Source organism: Cyanistes caeruleus, chromosome 4, assembly GCF_971803275.1.
Source record: "Cyanistes caeruleus chromosome 4, bCyaCae1.hap1.1, whole genome shotgun sequence".
In the NCBI taxonomy this organism is placed as follows: Eukaryota; Metazoa; Chordata; class Aves; order Passeriformes; family Paridae; genus Cyanistes; species Cyanistes caeruleus.
The window spans coordinates 51,975,067-51,995,856 of NC_141704.1; the positions used below are offsets into that span (position 1 = coordinate 51,975,067).

At 41.2% G+C, this 20,790-nt stretch overlaps 1 protein-coding gene and 1 long non-coding RNA gene across 4 annotated transcripts in view; one reads left to right on the forward strand and one right to left on the reverse strand.

Moving 5' to 3' along the window:
- Positions 1-6,525: 6,525 nt before the first annotated feature.
- LOC147653640 (uncharacterized) lies at positions 6,526-10,622 on the reverse strand. The gene is made up of 2 exons (XR_015285579.1): positions 8,868-10,622; positions 6,526-7,180 (listed from the first exon to the last, which is right to left on the reverse strand). It is a non-coding gene; the product is annotated as an uncharacterized LOC147653640 (long non-coding RNA).
- A 361-nt stretch (positions 10,623-10,983) lies between these two features.
- SCAF11 (SR-related CTD associated factor 11) overlaps positions 10,984-20,790 on the forward strand; it is a 47,281-nt gene continuing 37,474 nt past the window's right edge. The window contains exon 1 of one of the 3 annotated variants that reach the window (XM_086884634.1): positions 10,984-11,108. The gene's annotated coding sequence lies outside the window, so the exon portion shown is untranslated. Of the gene's footprint in view, positions 11,109-11,196; positions 11,945-20,790 lie in introns of those variants that run through there. The other 2 variants (XM_023931163.2, XM_086884635.1) reach the window with 2 other exon arrangements.

Consider the following 20,790-nt stretch of genomic DNA (forward strand, 5'->3'; position numbering starts at 1 on the left):
TTAGTCCAGAAACAAATGAAAATCCACATTTTCCCTCTAAAACTTAGAAATCTGCTTTACAATAACTAGCACAGAAATCCTCACAAACTACTGCCACAGGAAGTGTTCCCAGAAGCTGAGGTGAAGAAAGGGAGGGGGAGCATGTACAAGTGGGCTGACAGGTGTTTTCTTCTTGCCACCTGCAAGTCCAGGGATCCAGCTTGCTCCAGGGCCACCTCATGAACAGTCTCTCCAGAAAGGCCACTTCAGCATGGCTTTGAGCAGTGGCACAAGAAGGCTATCCACCACTCCCACCACAAAATAAAAAGAAGCATTTGGAAGCCAGCAGTTGCCATCTGGTAATTTCATCTCAGCCTTAGAATGGTTCCTTACCTATTCTGGAAATATTTTGGAAAGTGGAAGAAGCAGAATAATCAGTTTCATGGGCAGCAATGCTCTCCAGGCCACCACAACAGCAACCTCTCACATAAGCTAATATTTTGATGCAGTGACCGGGAAAATGGCATCAAGGAAACACTGAGTTTGCAGGGTTGGAGAACATTCAACATATCCAACATTCTAGAGGAGATGGCTGAACTCTGTTGGAGAGGTGCAGTCTCAGTGCTAGATCTGAGTTTTGTTTAAAAGGTTCAACAATTTATTTGAAGTCTCTTTACCACTTTTATTATAGACTTCTAAGCAGCTGGAAAGAAGTTGGCAGTCAAAAATAAATACTCTTTTACTATGTGCTTAGAATGTTAGTGGGCAGTGTACCCCAATACTTGAAAACACAAAGTTTGTCACAGATCAGGTACAGACTCAGCCACAATTTTAATGCTGAATTGAGAAGGTCATTACTGACTCCCCTTAACAGTTCAGTGTTATTAATAGCTACAAAATATATAATGTGCTCCGTCAGCAGAAATGTGGCTATTTTATTCACACTTTATAATGCTTCCTTTTCACTAACTTGGAAAGATGGCATTAATAGGATCTACTTAGCTCTTCTGGAAATTTGGAAATTTATAGAACTATTCTATTTTATAGCTTTTTTTGTTGTTGTTGTTGTTGGTTGGTTAGTTTTTTGGGTTTTTTTCTTTTTTTTTTTGCATATGTGCTGAAAAGCAGCACAAGTAGAAAAGGCCGTGAAGGTCCTGATGGACACCCAGTTGAACATGAACTGGTAAAGTGGCCTTCCTGCAAAGAAGGCAAGTGTTAGGTACAGTATTGCCCACAGGTTGAGGGATGTGATCCTTCTCGGGGGAGGCTACGTTTGGTGTGCTGTATCTAGTTCTGGGCTCCCCACTACAAGACTGATATTGACCTATTTGAGAGAGCCGAGCAAAGGATCACACAGACAACAAAGGGACTGGAGCACCTCACACAGGAGGCAAGGCCAAGGGATCTGGGACTGTTCAGCCTAGAGAAGAAGAAGCTCAAGGGGATCTCATCAGTGTGTACAAATACCTGCAGGGAAGGTGTAATGAGAATAGAGCCAGGCTCTTTTCAATGGTGCCCAGAGACAGAATCTGTTACAACAGACCACAACCTGAAAACACTGGTTCCCTCTGAATATCAGAGCACAGATTGCTCATGTAGGCTGTGGTGTCCATCTCTGGAATATTCAAAAGCCATCTAGACATGGTCCTGGACAACTGGCTTTAAGTGGCCCTTCCTGAGCAAGGTGAGGTTGGACCAGCTGACCTTTAGAGGTCCCTCCCAACCACAAGAACTCTGCAATTCTGTGAATTTTATCTGATAAACAGATGGATACATAATCATCCTATGTATCCATCACAAGGACATATCCAATGTAAAAAGATGACACATGATATCTCACTAAGGAGTTGTAGGCAACAAGAGCATTTACCTGCAGTCACTCCACCTAAACAGGTCTATGGTAGCACCAAGGTGTGTAAGAACATAATTAAGATATTCTTTCCTTCAATAGATGGGTAATTTTATTTGATGGCTCAGATCCCTTCTAATTTCTGACATTATATGATAGTTACAATCCAGTCCCTCTTTTTATCCACTGGGTCTATTGAAGAGAGTATTGTTTTTCCTTTCAGACACTACTCCAAAATTTGTCTTTCACCTCTGTGTCCCATGAGCCTTGCTTGGGTGAGTTCATACCATGGCAGCCTCACTGTTCTGCCATACAGAGCTGAGAGCAGCAGGCACAGGGACCCACAGCATGCAGTGTGCCACACAGCTCTGGCACCAAAAACTGCAGCAGAGGGGATATCAGAAGGTGCTCAAGTCACCAAATTATTACTGGGAAGGTTACTTCCCTATTTTTAGTTAGTATTTACAGGTGTGAAAGTGCTTAGCGTTTCGGCTAAATTTTTCTTTCAGCATTTTAAATACAAAGGACAAGCAGACTTCAGGTGGGAAAAGCTTCACTGCAAAAAATCCTGGCATAAGTGACAAGAATATTTTTTAATGTAGCTATAGAACAAAATAAATCAAAACAGGCTAGAAAAACCCCAGAGAAATAGACCTAAGAAATAATTATATTTCTCCTTAATTTTATGTGGGTAATCTCAGCAATTCAATGAAACTTGTCTCAGAGCATGAAGCTAACACCTCTTCTAGTCCAGCCTTGATGGTGGCTGCATGAATGTGAGCACCATAACATTAACAACTCCTCCACCTAGCTGCCTTCTTCCATAATGTCATCCTAAGCAGCTGCAGAGAAGCAGAGACTTATTAAAATGTTATTTTGGGGGAAATGTCAGAAATAATTAATTTCAACACAATTTTGAACATACTGTTCTCAGAGAGTATTAAGTGGGGTGTACTTTTAGTAGAGTAGATGCTTAGTTTTTCTTTTGAGTAAAAAGATTGTTTAGTATGCACTAAAAATACTCCAGTGGTATTATATATGATTAAGGGATGTTCTTTTTAGTGGTGCCCTTATTAGTGAGTGTGCTATGAACAAATGTGTTCATTAGATAGCAAACAGCACTTCAGTTTGTATTGGACCATCAGCTAGCAACCTCTCTGCTGACTCCACTGGGTGATCAGCTGGGGATTACTGTCTAGGGACTGTAATAACATAGCCCAGTTTGGGTGCAGTAAATCACTAATTATGCTGTCAAGATAAAGTATTTGATAATAATACAAAACTAAACGACTGCTTGGAAAAGCTGATGGTGGTGGTGTTGGCAACTGATGTAATTCATATGAGCTATACAGCAAATAATCTGAAGCCTGAAATTATTTTTTTAAAAGTTATGGCCAAGTTTTGTTCTTATTTTAGTCACTTGGATTATTGCCTGTTATGGTCAAGACAGGACATTTTCTGAATGCATTTAAAGAAACACACACAACTCTAAAAGTAATTAATAGAAGAAATGGCCTGAAAGTCGTCCAAGAAGCTTCACAGCCCCTGAGAGCTGCTGCCTCAGCGCAATTCCTTTTTCCATCTGTAAGACACTGAATTACATTTCTGTTTTCTACCTTCTGTGAAGAAGAGCCATGCAACCATCACAGGGAATCAACTTTCCTGACTCAGTCTTACTGAAAAGATGAAATTAACTATCTCAAAATCAAAACAATTAAGTAAAATAATTTTTTCTCATCATCACCTCACCAGAACATTACCAAATGTGAACATGGATGGTATTCTGCCCTCTCTGGGTACTTTGTGACAAGATTGACTGACTCATTTGGAGCAATCCAAGAGGATATTTCCATCTCCGCTAATCTGTTTTTCCATTTTGCTGGTTACCACCTCACAAAAGAGGGCACAAACAATGCTTCAAACTGCATGGCAGATTATTGTAAAGAACTGTTCAGTTTGGGATTTATTTCTATTGTGTATTGTATTGTGTATTGTCTTTGTATTGTGGTTATTTTTGGGGTTTTTTGTCCAAAATGGTAACCCTTGGGAGAGGGACAGATTAGGCAGGAGGGCAAGGTAATGTCTCTTGGTATGAAAAGACAGACATTTTCTGGAGACACGGTTGTGCATTACATTCTCTTGCACCTCAACTTGATGGCATGGTAGGTTGGATTTCAGAGACTCCTGTTCATCCTGCTACTGCCATTGCTAAACCAGAAAGTTATGAATACAGATTCCCTCAACAGGAGGAGTGGCAAGTGTAGGAAACTTTGAGAAGTCTGGTGTATTCAAAATCTCAAGGAAGGGCAAAGGACACTGCAGGATTCAACATGCTGGACAACTAAGGAAGACAAAGATTTCAAAGCACTTTTGAACTGCAGTAGTTAATCAATACTTTAGAGAAAGTAAATCTGTGCTAAAGATTCAGCATTTTAAATTAAATATAAGGAGCTCTTCTGTAGTAAAACCAGCAAAGACCAAAGAGTGTTCTTAATCTCTCAAGGTTAAATAAGGAATTTCAGAAAAATCAATCTGTCCATATCTTTCATGTAAAAAAATCAACTAATGGACATTTTGCATCTGTTTAAAAAATAAAAATCTTTTAGATATTCACGTGAGTACAAAAATATTGATTCACATGAAACAAGACTATTAGATTGCAGTATTATAATGTTCTCCAGTATGGTTCAGATTGCATAAACTCTTGATAGATAAGATGTTTTCATCCCTTGAGGTAAACAAAAATAAAAAAAAAACAGACAGGGAAGGAAGACTGTTTTCTAAGTTTGTTGATGTCCATGAGTGCTGGGACATAGTAAAGAGCAGTTCCTGTCTATGGAGGGCAGCAGCCTGGTGCTTGGCTGCTGGCTGGAGTTAAACCATGACACCAGTTAACTTCATTCCCTCTTATCCTCCTGTCATACCCAGTCCCAGAGCAAAACCTTTTCATCCAATGAGTTCAAGCCCATGTGTGTCTTTAATTTAACTTTGCTTTTATTTGGCTATCTCCTATAGCTCTTCTAAGATGAAGGGTGGTACTTACACTCAACACTTTAAACAATGTTACCCTGTTGTTACACCAAGTTTGAGTGAAACCAGTAAGCCTGTTCAGGGTGGTGAAGAGAAACATTATATAACATGGTTCAGCTTAAGTTCAATGGACTATATTGGTTAGACAAGTCATCAATCCACAAATCAGAACAGATAATTTGGAGCAAGGATAGAACAGTGGCTATTTTTGCTATGGAGTGCATTGTTGGATTTTTGTTAGAAATAGTAGGTATGTATGTACTAGTGTCAAAAGCTCTGAGGATTTTTTTGTCTTAAGACTGTGAATAAATGTGGCTGGTCACAGCACAGTACAAGGATGCTCTTGGGAACTCTTGGAATAAGTAAAGAATGGTGTCTCCATGACAGGATAACACCTATTCCATTTCTTGCCAAGGAAACAATAGAATAAATTATGGCATTAAACTAATGCAGTTTCCTCACAGCCCTAAACACAGGAAGCCTTTTCTTCTTCCAGATATTCAATATTGCTGTTAATAGCATCTTTCATTTCTACAATGGGACATATTCCAGAGAATTCTGGTCTATCTCCATGGAGCACAGTCAAAGTGTGACCAGCAACCTGGTATAAAGAGAAAAATTGCAGCCACGACCACTACAAAATTCCTTTGATTCTATACAAAAGGGTTGCTGCTACCCACAAAGAACAGAGAAAGTCTGATATCCTAGGGTTTTGTCCAAGATCTTCAGCTTCAGAGCTAGAACATACTTTATTTGAACAGGAAACTCCTAGGGACTGACATGTAGATACTGAATATGGAAATACTGTGAATCTGATATGTGTGCCATCAAATTTGATCTGATCTGATCCTGTCCATCTTTTGAAACTCAGTTTTGCCAAAGATTAGGCCAGCAGGAACAACTGTGCATACTCTACTAAATGGCAAATATGTTCGGTTCAAATGTGAATAGTTGAACCAGTAGCAATTGACCAGCACCATTGAATAAATTGTAAGACCAAAAAAACCCAACAATTCAATCAAACAAGCAACAAACAAAAATCCAATGCAGAGGATTGATAACTTTGTTTCCAACATGGCTATGGCTGCTAGCATTTGTGATTCTTGGGTTTATCCTGTGTAGGGCCAGGAGTTGGACTTTGATGATCCTTGTGGGTCTCTTCCAATTCAGAATATTCTGTGACTCGGTAATTTATTAAAACAAATACAAAAAAAAAAAAAAAAAAAAACCAAAAAAAAAGGAAATGGAACAGTTGTCTACTGTGACCGACTGTACTCTCAAAAAAGACTTTTTTTAGGTGTTAGACCATACTTTCATACTCCTTTTGGCTAAAAAGAAGTCTGAAAAGTCTGAAATTCCTCACTAGTCTGTGTTAACTCATCCCACTTATTTAGAGACTATCATGCTGTATTTCTAAACAATGAAACTTGCAAGCAAAGACATAATGCATGTAAATAAAAAACTAGCCTCTTAATCAAATGTATTTTAAAACAAGAAAAAAATTAAAAGCTCTATCACTGAAATAATGTTCTCTGTGCAGCCAAGTATTTAAGGCATCTTGACAAAGAAAACATACAACCTACTTACTTGTATATATATATATATATATTGGAATTTCAAAATTAAAAGTTCCCTGAAAAGAAAGGAGAATGCCAGTACCATAGACAGAGACTTCAGAACACTTTATTGGAACAATGAACTAATTCACTTAGTTTATTTCCAGTTAATTGTTTTTTAGCATAATATATAAACACAAGACAAAGTTGAATTTCACATTAAAACAATAAAAGTTTATTCCTGGAAAGAGGGAGAGACAGAGCCCCAAAAAAACTCTCAGAAAAAAATTATCAAGTTAACAACTTTTAATTACTTCAAAGTTAAGAAGAAGACAATGTCCAACACTAATTTTTCAAGAACAGCTGCTGCCAAAGCACTCTCATTTCCTTTTATAGGAAAATATCAAGCCTCTTGGATAGGGCACACAAAGTACTTATCATATATTTGATTTTAGTAGACCTTTCAATGTTGCTTAACCTCAAAGAAAGATTGAAAAGGAATTAAAAATGGTAAAAGCAAATAAAAATCCGTTTCAAAGAGAAAGGGGACAATCTGATGCCAGCATTCATGGTGAACAGGGATAAATGAATGGGCTTCTGATGCAGTAGGAAGGATCACAGATATGAATCAGAACAGCTTTTCAACAGTATAAATTTTAAACTAGAGAAATGGCCTGCTTGAGGAGGGAGACTTTGGGAGGAGAGTCCACCAGCAGAGATCTTGAAGAATAGACTGAGTGAAGGAGCATCATATACATGACTGACCCTGCATGGGGCAGAAAGGGTAAATGAGCTCTGAATAAACTCTCAAAATCCACCTTTTTAATGCCATTTGCATATATCTACATTCTTTAAAAGTTCAAAATCCAAGAGCCCAACAGATGAATCATTTATTACTTAAATCTCCAAATCAGACAGCAAAAGTATTGTATCATCAATAGTTTTTCTGTTCCCTGGGTATAGTGTATTTCAGTGGCTTAACTGATGAGTCCCAACAGTGTCACAGCAGGAAGAACAATCCACTATGCTAAAGTTTTTTCACCTCCTCTCTTCCAGAGACAGAATGTAGTACTGGCAGCTTCAAGACCCCAGAAATACTATTTCAGGCTCATTACATTGGGGAAAGAAAAAAAAAAAAAGTCACTTACCAGTGCCATCATTGCAATGTTGTGTTAATGGAAAATGGTGTAGGATGGCACAGAATACTTCCAAGCTAAGAATTTAAATTCACTGAACAAAGAAGCAGTTTTCTCCATCTTCCCCTCTGTGCTCTGTGACAATTCTAGTTTCTGCTCTCATTAATAACTACCATTTTTTCCTCCAGGAGTCCCATGCTTGACTCATCCTTACTTTCATCAAGCATCATCTCCCCTCCTTTGCTCTACCATATCATTATCAAAATCTCTCAGTCAGTTCCACCATCATCTCCCTCTCTCCCTCACCCTAACACATTCTTATTTCTAGTATCACACTCCCTGTTGCTCCCCTCTCCAAATGACCATGCCCTCACTCACACTGTTCTTCCTGCATTTGTTCCAGTTCTTCTCTGGCACATCTGGCTTCTGATCATACTCAGAGCTGTGCCATGAATATGGCTTTGCTTGTACTTCCACACCATGCTGCCATCCTGAATGAAATGTGAGCTGGTGAGAGGCTCCACTTCAGGGAACTTTCCAGCTCTCACGGATACTGGGAAGCATGTAGCCTTGAAAGTACTGCTAAAAATTGTGTGTCTCCTACAGCCTGAAGTTTACTCATGATCTTTCAGCAGAACATTCTGGATCTAGCTGGAAAATGAAGAAACAGCCCTACTCATACCTACCTAGAAAAGACAATAGGCAGCAGTAACTGCCTTTACTAGACTTATCCTTCACCTGCAAAGGATTTATTGGTGTGGCGTCCACCTCGACTAAAGACAACCTCTGCCATCAGTCACTTGAAGAACAATTGAAGAAGCTGAAGACTTTAGAACACATTAAAACAGACTAAAAGCATTATGTTTTTCCCACTGTAAAGCATGAAAACAAAATTATCCAATGTCTAAAACCACAACATTGGCTCTCAGATCTTTAGATTTTGAATATAAAATTATCCTTTGAGCAAAACTGGCTGGTGCTGACATCTCATCCACTAATCCAGAAATGTTAACAATTTCTGTATCCATTCCTATCAACTTTGGCCCAGGTAATACTTGTTTTCCTGCCATCTTCATCTCAATTCCTAATGATATTTCAGCTATCCCTTCAGGTCAAATCATCCTCCTGTCTTGATTTTTGAGAAAAATACTAAGGGTTTTATGAATGACCAGTTAATTTATCACAGGGTTTGCTGAGATTAGTAGAAAATCAGAATTCATTACCCCCTTTTTCAATACCCCTGTACAAAACCTAAACTCCTCACTCCCCCTTTCTGCAGACACAGAGGTCACAGAAGGAGCTATATCTCATGCTCACCTTTGGCAGAACTGACCAACTGCTCATCCTTGACAGATTGGTTCTGGGAGCAGATGTCCAACTGGACAGGACTGTCCTTCAGCCTTGATTGGACTGCAAACCTCTGCAGCCTGGAAACTCATGTATACATAGGAAAACAAAAGACATATTTGCCAAAACTGACAGGAGGGAAGTCACAGATGTCCATCTGTCCCCCCATCATAAACAGTGTACATAACACATCCATCTCAAAAGGTGAGCGAGAGAGGGCCAAAATCACTTGACTGTTACAACATATCTTGAAGTTATATGAGCAGCCATAAAGGCAAGCACTGGGATGAATGTGAGACAGACAGTCAGAGGATCAAATGGAAGTACAGACAGCACATCAGAGGTGATGAGTGTTTCTCTTTGCATTCCTCTCTCACACAGATATTTTTCAGCTTGCCTGGCTCTTCTGTGCAACATGATCTGTGCAGCATGAGTGGGTGACAGCAACATCTCCTCGACTTGTGACAGAAACAGTGAATTCCAAGCTCTCTCTGCACCTGTGAGCCCCAGGTGTCTTAGTAAACATTTTAATTTAAATATTCAACAGTAAAAAAGAGTAACATACAGTGGCTGTGTACAGTATGCCTTCCTTGCAACAAAATCTTACCCCTGTGATTGGCTAAGCAAAAACACGGCTGGTTTGCTGCTATGGTTCTCTCTTCCTAATTGCTTCAGGGTCTAGTTCTAGGGTCATTCAAGATCTCAGTGTAGTCAAAACACAGCACTTGTGTTTATAACGAAGCTTTCTTTAATGCAAATTTTCCTAACACCTTATTCTTTTATTTATATAATCCCATTGAAGAATTTGAGGAATGTGTTAGCCTTAATCAATTTAAAGTCAGACTTACCTTAAACATTTCATCTCTATTCCTAAATCTATGTTTCCAAACTATGGGAGTAGTTTTACTTCTTATTACATTTCCCTGCAGCCTTCCAATAGATACCGTTTTTTCCTTCCTTCCTGTGGCTCTGCTTATATTCTGTCCCACAGCCTGCTCTTACTTAATTCAAGTTCTTCTGAGCTGATTCTAAATTAATACTCTCTCGTAATCATGGCAACTAATAAGCTATTATAATTCTTGACAGACTGACTCTGACATACATTTTACTCGATTCAGGCTGTGACTTCATTCTGAACGCAAGGAGACATTCAAGCAAGCCTGCGTATCTGGGGGAGCTGTTTCCCCTTCCTGTGGTTTGTTGCTATGGCAAGCGTGTTGCCCTGGGGGTTCAGCTGAGGGCTTGGCTCTCACGGCGCTTCCCAGCTCTCCTCTGAGCCCGTGTGGGGGAGCTTCCAGCAGATGCAGCCCGGCGGTGCTGTGATGCAGATGTAACGGGGCCAGCGCACACAAGCCGCTGCTGCGCTGAACTTCTTCCCTGTCTGCCATAATCAGGTCGCACGACACCACGGCACACTGCTTTTGAAATAGCTGGGTATGGAAATGTACAAGGATTAGACGTCACTGTGTCCGTGCAGCCACAGGCCGCAGCCAGCACGACCCACGGCTGACCCCGCGACGCCTTGGGGCCCCGCAGGCACGGCTTCCTCTCCCTGCTGGGCCGGACACACGCTGCTGCCCCGTGCCACGCTCTCGTGGTCACAGGGCTTCGTCCAGTGTGCCTGTTGCCTAATTGTGTTAAAATGCTATTAATAATATTATTAACAAAATAAATAAATAAATAAATAAATAAATAACAAAAAAAAAGGTTTGGCGCTAGGCATGCCCCGCGTCGCGGCGAGATGACGTCACCAGCCGCGCACGCATCCCTCGGCCGCGCCCTGCTGCCGTGCAGCCACCAGAGGGCGCCCCCGCCTGCGGCGCGCGGCCCCGCCCCGCCTCATTGGCGCCCGCCCGGGGCGGGGCCGCCGTGTCACGTGCCCTCCCGCTCCCGCCCGCCCCGCCAGGCGGTGCTGGAGGACCTATCCCATAATGCTCCGGGGGCGGCGCGGGGCGGTCTGGAGGCGTGTCTCTCTGCCGCCGCGGCACCGCCTCTGCCCGAGCGGAGCAGCGCCCCCGCCCGGGCCCCGCCGGCGCTGCCGCCGCGCTCCCCCGGCCACGCGCGGACATGTGGCGGCGCGGCGGGCGCTGAGCGCGCGGGGCCCCGCGAGCCCCGGCGGCCCCGAGGCGGCGGAGCGGGCGCGGGCACCCGGACCCGGACCCGCCGCTCCCTGCGGGGCAGAGACCGCGCCAGGGAACGTAGCGGCGGCAGGTGAGCGCGGCGGCTGTCTCCGGCCGCCTCCCTCGGGAATTTCCGCGAGGCGAGGGGAAGTTCTCGGAGCCGCGGGCCGGGGCCGAGCGCTGGCGGGCCGGGAGGGGAGGGCAGGCGGGAGGCATTGCAGTCCCGCTTCGGCCGGGGCCTTCCCCCCGCGCGGAGCCCGCCGGGCTGGGGCGCTCCCGCCGCTCCGCCGGGCTGGGGCGGAGTTTGCTGCCGGCTCCGGCCGCGTTTTCCCCCTTCACTCCCCTCCCCACCTCTCCTCGTCGCCCGCGTCGTGGCGCCGACCGGGAGCCCGGCCCGGCCCGGTGCTGACGCTCGGTCGCCGTGGCGAGACGCGGGTCTGGCGCCCACATCCGCCGGCCCCCCTGGGGCGAGAGGGGAAACAAAGCGGCGCGGCCGGGGCGATCCCCCGGCCCCCTCCGTGCCGAAAGCTTTTGTGAAGCCGCACCGGGAGGAACAGCAGCTCTGCCCGCTGACCCATGAGCGGGGCTGAACAAAGATACGGCCCGCGGAGCACCGCCGTCCCTCTGCTCCCGGTGGGGTGGGCGCACGACCGGGCTCCTGGAGCTGTAAACACCGGCGGCTTTTGCTGGAGGAGCGGCTTCTGGGACCTTAGAGCTGTGGAGGAAGTTGCACGGAGAGGCTCAGCTCAGAGCCTAGCTCTGCTTTTGTGCTGCTGTGGGACCGCGACTTAGACATCAGCAAAGTTGTGCAGGGGAGCGCTGGAGCCTGGAAGTAATTTACCGAGCCAGTGAGATAATTTCCAGTTTTCGTGTTTTATAGTACATGGTGTCCTAGTTTCGTTTTTTTTTTTTTTTTTTTCCCCTTTGGTGAGTATTAAAGAATATTATTAGTTTGCACCCAAAGTGTAACTCATCATCTTTGACAGTCCATCTCCACGTTTATAACTTCAAAACAAAGCTGTATTGTTAGGACTAAAACTGGTCTCCTCCCTCTCACTATGTTTTCCTCTTAGACTCCTAATTAATTCTAAATTCTTAGGAAGAACGAGATAACAGAGAGAAAGGGCAGGTAGTTACCGTATGTTTAGTATCAGTAACTAGGTGCTGTTGGCAAAGAATTATTTATTTAAAATGTCTAGAGACAGTTAAGGCTGTGCCCATCTAAGTAATTATTTTATGATGGATTGGAATGTCCCTGATTCTTGAACCTCTATTTTAAGTTTGTAATTGTATAGCTTCGGTAACCTTAAAGGGAAATCTAGCTGACTAAGTTCCACTGTTAAGTTTGTAGATCACTAATGTGTGGGGGATTTTGATTTTCTTTTCAGTGGGTCATAGTTTTAAGTATAATCCGACTTAAGGTTTTACTGTATAGGAATTCAGTTTCTTACACATGGGAGAATCATTTTGTCATGATTTCATTTGCTCTTAGAATAAATAAGTAATAGGCTTCTTAAATGAAATTACAGTGACAAAAAAATTGCTGTTATTTGGTTGATTATACATGATAATCTATGTCTCTTTTAACTGGAAAAGCTGTATTTGGAAACTTAGAGTATTAAAAGAAAGTGGTTAGCATCCTCTTCAATGGCATGATAAATACCTGGGAATGATCCCGAGTACTTTTTCAAACGTATTCTTTAACATTTCTAACATTTCCTTAACATTTCTAGGAATACAGTGTTTGATTTTATTTCCTGAGATGAGACATATTTGAGGTGGGGATGGCTAGACTTTTAGTCAGAATATTAAATCTTTTGAAGCTTTCTTTTCAGCAGTTTACATTTGCTGATGTGTCAGCTTTGAGTGACAAATGACACAAATAAGAAATATGTCTATTTTTTTAATGTTTCACTGACCTTAAAGTCTGCTTTGGAATGAGCAGGGCAGGCAACAGCTTTGTGTCGGTGAGGAAATCTCTCTTCCAAATGGTCATGGAAGAGAATGTTTTTTCTGACCTTCTTGAATAGCAGTGATCTTGGGTTGTTGAGTAATCCTGGGTATAGCTTACCTCGTATTCGGATTACCTTTGGAAACACTTTTCCAGGTATATAGTGAGTATTTTGGCCCTGATTTTTATGGTTCTCCATCACATGTGAAGGCTGTTTGTTGCGTGTGTGAAGGTTGTTGAGTTTGACCCACCAGGCAATTGTAAGTTTACCTTATTCTCTAGTTAGTCAGCTATTGCATTGGAAACATCTAGATGATTAGAGTTCTCTGTGCTCTCAACTGGCTGTAGTTTGATGCAGTTCCTGCATGGCTTCTAGCCCCTGGTTTTATAAAACTTGTAGACAGTTCTGCTCATCATACATGATTGTTCTTCTCAGGTTACATAGATCTATTGGTTTTTCGGTTTTATCCTGTTACAGGGTATCTTTGCAGGATCTTCAGTCTTCCACTGTCCTGAGTACTAAAAAAGCCTGTGCAAAAACTTAAAATTACTTTAGTGGGTTTTGTATAGTCATTAAAGGGTAATTTTTCTTTCAAATAATGATGTCTTTAAACATACTTTATATTAATAGGGATGAAGAAACCACTGCTGGTAAAAGTTTTAAGGGCTGACTTGCCATACCTACACCAAATTCTTGAAACCTGGCTTTCTGTCAGACTGATGTTCAGTGTTCAGATTTTCTTTGCCAATTAGTCTAAGGTGAGGGAGAAAATTTGTCTTTCCAGTTAATACCTATACAAACATGCAGAGCAATTCCTCATGATGGCTAAAGTGACTATTCCATGCTGTCAAGCATTGTTATCAGTTTTTCTGAATAAATTCTTAAATGGTTATGGTTAATCTGGTCAACCCCTTAAGGATGAGATAGATTTTCTAAATCTTGACAGTGTCCAGCCTTTTTTTTAATTGTGGCTTTGACATGCAGTGTTAAGCATCCTCTGTATTCATCAATGCCAGAGATCTTTAAATGCATATGCTTCAAAACACTTCAAAGCAAGGGCTACTTTGTGGCTTTGAATGTAGGCGCATTTTGTTTCATCTGTATGTACTAGTCCACCTTGCCCTGCAAGGCAGTGGGCTTCATTGGAGAGGCTCTGTGTGCAGTAATATTGTATCTTCCCTGCTTGTTTAGTCTCTTTTCACCCAACAGATGAGGATGTGGACACAATTTGCAAGAAAGTTGCTTAATTTTGATACCATGAACTACTTGATTCTCTTGTGTAGGAACTTAGCTACAGTCCTGAAGTAGCGAGGGAGGGCTGTAGCTGGAAGATTTAAGGTGAATGCACCTTTGTGTTTGCTAAAGCTGAAGCTCTGCTGTCTCAAACAGCTCTGAGAAGTTTGTCACCTCTGCATTTGGCTCTGGTGAAGTACCAAAGGCATGATGGGGGTGATGCCTTGGAAGGGCTCTTAAAGGTTGAATGTGCATAATCTGTATTTAAGTGCCCCACACCAAATCCAACAAGAAGTTTTTCTCTGTTGGGAGCTTTTAAAAAATCCAACAAACCAACTCTGTTGGTTTAATACAGCCTGGCTTTTAGTGGGGGCCAGGGAAGCCACAGAGGCTGCTTCTGAGCGAGAGGCTCCACAAAACTTCTACTGTGTCCAGCAGATCCAATCCCTGAAGGCTCTGACGATGGCCATATTGGCTGGCCCAATCAGAGAAGTTATCAATGCCTCTGTGATAACATATTTAAGAAAAGAAAAATCTGTGCACACTCTTCTCTTCTGAGGAGTGATGAGGTAACCACTGGGGCCATCCCGGCGCCACAAGTGGCCATGCGGCCAGTGCCATGCAGCCAGGGCCAGCGCCAGGAGCACCCATGCGGCTGGGGCTATCTCATCATGGTCTGCAGTAAAATGGGCTTGCTTGGGCACTTTTAGCCAGCTGTGCTGCGGGCAGAAGGGCAGGGGCAGCAGTTTCTCCTTTTCGGCATAAAGAGAGGTGCTGAATGGAGCCAGCACCACAGCAGCCGGTCATGCTCGAGGAGAGCACATGGCAGACAATGAGGGGCATGATGAGCAATTCCCTGATGCAGAGCCCAGATGGGATCAACCTTCCAGCACTACAAAACTCTATAAGAACTTTCCAATTGATAGAACTTGAGAACAAATGAACCTGCAAATGACGATTTTCTTCTGAGTCAGAGAAAAGGTGAGGGCATGTGAGGAGAACAGCACTAAGGTTGATGAAAGAGGTTCTCTGGATGTTGGAGCTGAGATTTTTCTACAAGCTGTGGTGAGGACTATAATACAACAAACTGTTTCCCTGTAACTCATGAAGTACATGGAGGGATGCAGAGGTCCACTTGGAGCCTGTAAGAAAAGATACTTGTGCTGGAGCAAGATGCTGAAAAGCTGTAATCTAGTGGGAAACTCAAACAGAGAGAGAAAACTGTTGCTTCTGGAGATAAAGGACCCTTGCTTCCAAAGGAGAGCAGTTCATTCTCAAAAGTACACCCCATGAACTAATGACCCATGAAAAACAATTGTGGGAAAATGGTTTGCCTGTGGAAGGGACCCACATTGCAGCAGATTGGGCAGGACTGCTACTTGTGAAAATTAAAGCCATGCTAGAAAAGTTCACAGAGAACTGTCTCCTGTGGGGAGGACCCCATGGCACAGCAGAAACCAAACTCCTTTCCCTAAGTGAATTGAGGAAAGATATTAAAAAAAAAAAAAGCAAACAAAAAACAAAAGGACTAAAGACTCCCATGTTTTGTCTCTGTGCTGAAGGTGGGAAGGAAGGAGGGGATGGAGGGAGGAAAAATGTGTTCTAAAGGTTTTAGTTCTCATTATCCTCTTTTAATTCTGTTAATAAATTTTCTTTGTACCATTTAAGCTTATTTTGCCCTTTAGTGTTTTCTCCTAATCCTTATCTCAGCCCATGAAAAAAAAAACCATCTTCAGGTTTTCTTTTCCCCTCCTCTGCTCAATTGTAGCAGAAGAGAGTGAGTGTATAGTTTTTTGTGGGTGCCTGGCTTTTAGCCAGTGTCAAATCATGACATTAAAAAAGACACAGAAAAGAGGAAGCTGTTTCTTCTTGCAAGATTTAACTTTTCTATGTCCTTTTATTGCAGTAGATCATTTCCTAAAGACTTGCAGTTGGAGAAACAAATTCAGTATAACTCAATGTGGAAGTTGTCACTTCTAAACTTGGGAAATTGTTAACTTCACAAAGGACAATCAAAATACTGCATTTGATTTATTCAGAAAACAAATGCAGACACACTTGTGTAGGCATTGTACATCTATGTCTTACATTTGTGTAAGTTGTGCTGAGTGTTTTCACCTGTTTATTTTTTATTAGCAAGTTACACTATCTTACAAATTTATTTTGATGAAACAGTAGTATTGCTCTTTTTTTCTTCCATGATAGCACAGAATTGGAATTTGAACTCAAAAATACTCTGTCATAGCAAAAATGAAAAAGTAACATTTTAATTTTATGGTTCTGTGATTGGTAGTATTTATTCTTTCTGAGATTTTCAGATTTTGCATTTGCGTGTGTATATATGTGTGTGTATGTATAACAGAATATGTAGTGAAAATTGGGAAGTAGAAATGTCTTTGAGTAGCTGTTTTCTAAATCCTAATAGTGTGGTAAATAGTATTATCTAATCACTTTTTCTGAAAGACACTAATAATAATGTCTCTCTTAATGCATTTTTTTATTTAAGGATTGGTGAATTCATATTAAAATGCAATGGTTAGGGGTGAAAGTACTGCTTAACCGTGATCTGCCTTTGCAGATACTATTTGTGAGTAAACTTGAATAAATTGAGTAAATTTGAAGTTTTTTCAAGCTAGTATGAAATTCCTTGGAAATACCAATTGAGTTAAACCTTGTTTTCTCTCTACTTACCACTTGGCTTTTGTTAGACTGCCAGCAGTAATAAAGAATGTGAAATTCCAGTGTCTGATAGAAGTCTTCATCTCTGTCCATGTCTTTAAATAGCAACACAGGCCAAAACGGGAGCAATGAAACTTGTGCTTTTCTTGCTATGCCACAGGAGAGATGGACACACATGAAAATGAGTTGAACTAATATTAAAAAATCTGGACGTTAAGGTAGAATCTGAAGGTAGGCATGTGGTCTTAATTGGTCTGCCTACTATTCAGAGTGAATAACTTCAGAAGTTCTGGACATAGGAGGGATAATTAAATTCTCCTCTGCTTTCCATATAGCTACTGAATAAGCACTTTCTGTATGCAGTTTTGCTTTTTTAAAAATGTTCTTGGTATATCAGTTGTTAGGTAAGAGGTGGTGACCGTCATGGATATATGGGTGTAACAAAAAGTAATTTGGAGTTTTATGAAATAGCTGGAGAAAATCAATCTTTTAGGGCTACCTTGAGCTCATTGGAGTTTGGCTTAGAGATGTTACCAAATGAAGACACCTATAACAGTAAAAGTCAAGTATATTCTTCTCTTTAAACCTATGAAATTGTGATTTTTAAGATACAGTTTCATCAGTGCAAGCAAGAAAGGTACCTTATACAAGTCTTGGATAAGTTTGTGGGTTCCAGTGGTTATTTTGTGACTGTTATTCTGGCAAGAAAATTTGAATGACAGTGGAGTTCCTCATTGTGGGGAGCTTCTAGCATTGTTGATATGGAAAGCTTGAAGTTCTTTTTGAAGGTTTGCAATGGCATAGAATAATCAATTATAACAAAGTCTATGTTGGTCACTTAAGAATTCACAGTAAAGTACCACTGTGTTGTAGACAGTTTCTTGATGCCATATATATGGTGAAGCGAAAAAGGTGATTAGTGTAGCTGTCTATTAGACTCACTTCACAATTTGGAAGGAAAGGTGATGGAGTTCAGGTTGTATTTTCAAGCCCATATCTGAGGTTGCCACCTTGCATTAGTAGTTTGTATTACCTTTCTTTGCATTGCTGTTTGTGTTAAGAACTTTTTCTTACATACCTGTCTTCCATTTCTGGCTGGGGTTTCCTAACTTTATTTAAGCTGTCCTGAAAGTTACTGCTGAGTAAGGGCTGTGAAAACAAGATCAACAGTAATTGAAACTGCTTATTCCCTGTCTATCTACTACTTCTGAAATGACATCCAATGCGTTGTTATTCTACAGATATTGTAGGAGATTTTGTACAAAATACAATTACACTTTAAATTATTATAGTAGTCATAAATCCTTCTCAAGCTCTCTTTTCCCACAAATACAGCATTTATTTTTGTTGAGTTTTTGTAAGAGGTTAGTGTAGGTCTTTGACCTGAGCTTATGAAATATTGTTATTCAAAGCAAGAAGGAGCTTGAGGACTGTATTTTTGGCACCAAAGTTTTCATCTAGTGGTTTGTTTTTTTTTAAAGTGTATGCCTTGGAGAGGCAAAATGTACTTTTAAATGGGTATGTTCTTTTCTTTCTTTTGTTTGTTTTTGACTCTGTATATTTTACTTGTAATCTGAAATTTCTTTTTGCAGAAATACAATTTTTTAAATCATGAACACGTCATAAACATGACACAAATCTAAACCCTCGATTTGATGTTCCGAATGAAAGAACAGCATACTTTTGCTAGAGGACTCAAATTCAGGGTATTTTTATCAAAGCTGTGTCTATCGTTCTGATCTCCTGTAGTCCTTTTATTTCCCATGTAAGTTAAACCATAAAGTTATAGGAAAGACTGTGCATTATATAAATTTTGTTAGAAGAATAGCCTTCATTTTGAAGGGGTTCAACATGCAGAAGCTAAAAAATAAGGTTTAGGTAAAAGAAAAAATAGTGGTAGTCTGTAGTTGGACAATTGCATGTTGTTTCTTCCTTTGCTGCATTTGTCCTTTTTGTCTAGAGATCAAGATGCTTCTCTAATTACCTACCACTTTCCTTCTGTTGCCCCATTACTTTTTGCATCTTAAATATTCTTCTTGCTGCTGTCCCGTAGCTTTTCATTTGAGTTCAGTCTAACTCCATTGATTTTGCCCATCATTTTTCTTTTCCCTGATAAAAGGTCTTAGTCTTCTCTGCTTCTGTATTTGCTAGGTCTTCTAGCTCAGCTCCCACATCCCTGATGTTTGAGTCTGGCTATTTGGGTGTGACTAGGATGGTATTAAGAAAAATAAAGATGGTCTTTTTAGTTTCTTTAGCATCAGAGAGATGATTGCAACAAGTCCTGCTGTGTTGCCATAGCACTGGCTGAAGTATGCTCATTCATCTTGTGGGAATGTTGTATGTGCTGTGTAGCAGTGGGATAGGAACTTAAAATTATTTGTGTATGCTAAGCACAGATTAAGTTTATGAGGGGGAAAAATTAAATGCAATGACTAGCAAAGATTCATTGACTAAATGCAAACTTTTTTCCCCCCAGATTTGTGACATGGGTGTATTTGGAAGGGCTACTTGTGTGGAAATCATGTTCTTACTCGCAGTGACCCACTGCCAAATATCTGCTCTTTGGTGGAAAGCATGAAAACACTAGTGCTTCCAAGTGGCTAGAAAAAAAAGTACTTTAAAAAAAACAAACCCTGTTCTTGGAAATGGCTGAGCCATTTTTGCTGACTTTGGTATGTAATGCTATCCCTTCCAGCTGCAAAAGTATGCATGTGACTAAGGAGCCTAAACAGCAGAAGGCAAGGGCCTGAGTTTAAGCTGATTCGATTTAGTTGCTTGGACCATGTGCACTATGACAATAGCACCTAATGCCTAATGAGCTCCTGTTATTTGTGAATCCAAATTTCACCCAGTTTAGTCACAGACTACTTAGAAGAAACACCTAAGCGCTGAATTCTACATTTTGTGAGAGCGTGTTATGTACCCTATATTCTCTTTCATCTTTTTTGTATTATGGTAATTACTACAGTATTTTCATGTTTTGTTATCAGGATATGAAATGATGTGACTTAGCCAGTGGCAAACACATGTTCTTCTTACAGGGCTGGTTGTGGTGTAGTGCTTCTTCTGTTGAGAGTCTTATCATGCATGTGCATGCACAGGAGAAACAGCAGCACAGTGCACATTGCCTTCTGTTGAAAACAGTGGTTTGGAAAGAAAAGCAAGGTGGGCTTGTAATTTCTGTGAATACACATTTAATCACCTTGTATCAGTCTTTAGAAGGTTTTATTCATCCTGTCTTTTGTATAAATGAAGCTGTTTTTTCCCAAGGGACTTAACTACAGCTCCAATGAATGTTTCCTCCTTATGGCTATTGTGAGCCCAGCCATGCACTTCAGTAAAGATTAGGTCTAGAATTGTTTTATATAATTCAGAACATCTTTGGAAAGCAGTGTTATTAGTGCAGACTTATTGAGGAGCTACCCTGCAAAATTACCTTAGTTTAGCCTGTAGGGAAGCTGCACAGCTTTTCCCTCGCTGCTTTTGCATTGTCAAGAGCTGACAGAGGCTTGAGTAACATAATTTGTCCTCTAGTAGAGTAGGAAAGGGTTTTCCCACAGATTAGAGAAGTGTCACTAAAGAGCCAGCTGGGACACAAGCATAACTTTAATTTACAGTTTAGAATGATCAGCTGGGAACATATACTTTGAATCATATGAAGCTGCACTGTGACAACTAACATCACTGAGTGCCTTTTTTGTTTTTATTGTGTTTCTTTCTGACTAACAAGTTTAGCTTTATCCAGTTTTTGGTCTGCAAATTGACTTTACCTAAATACAGGGCCATCTTGGTTGTCAGTGGTCACCCTGAAGCATACTGATAGTATAGAGGTGCCACTTAGCTGTACTTTGACATGTAATGTCACATGGTCTTAACCTCACAGCTGCTGCCAGATACTGAAAATCTTGT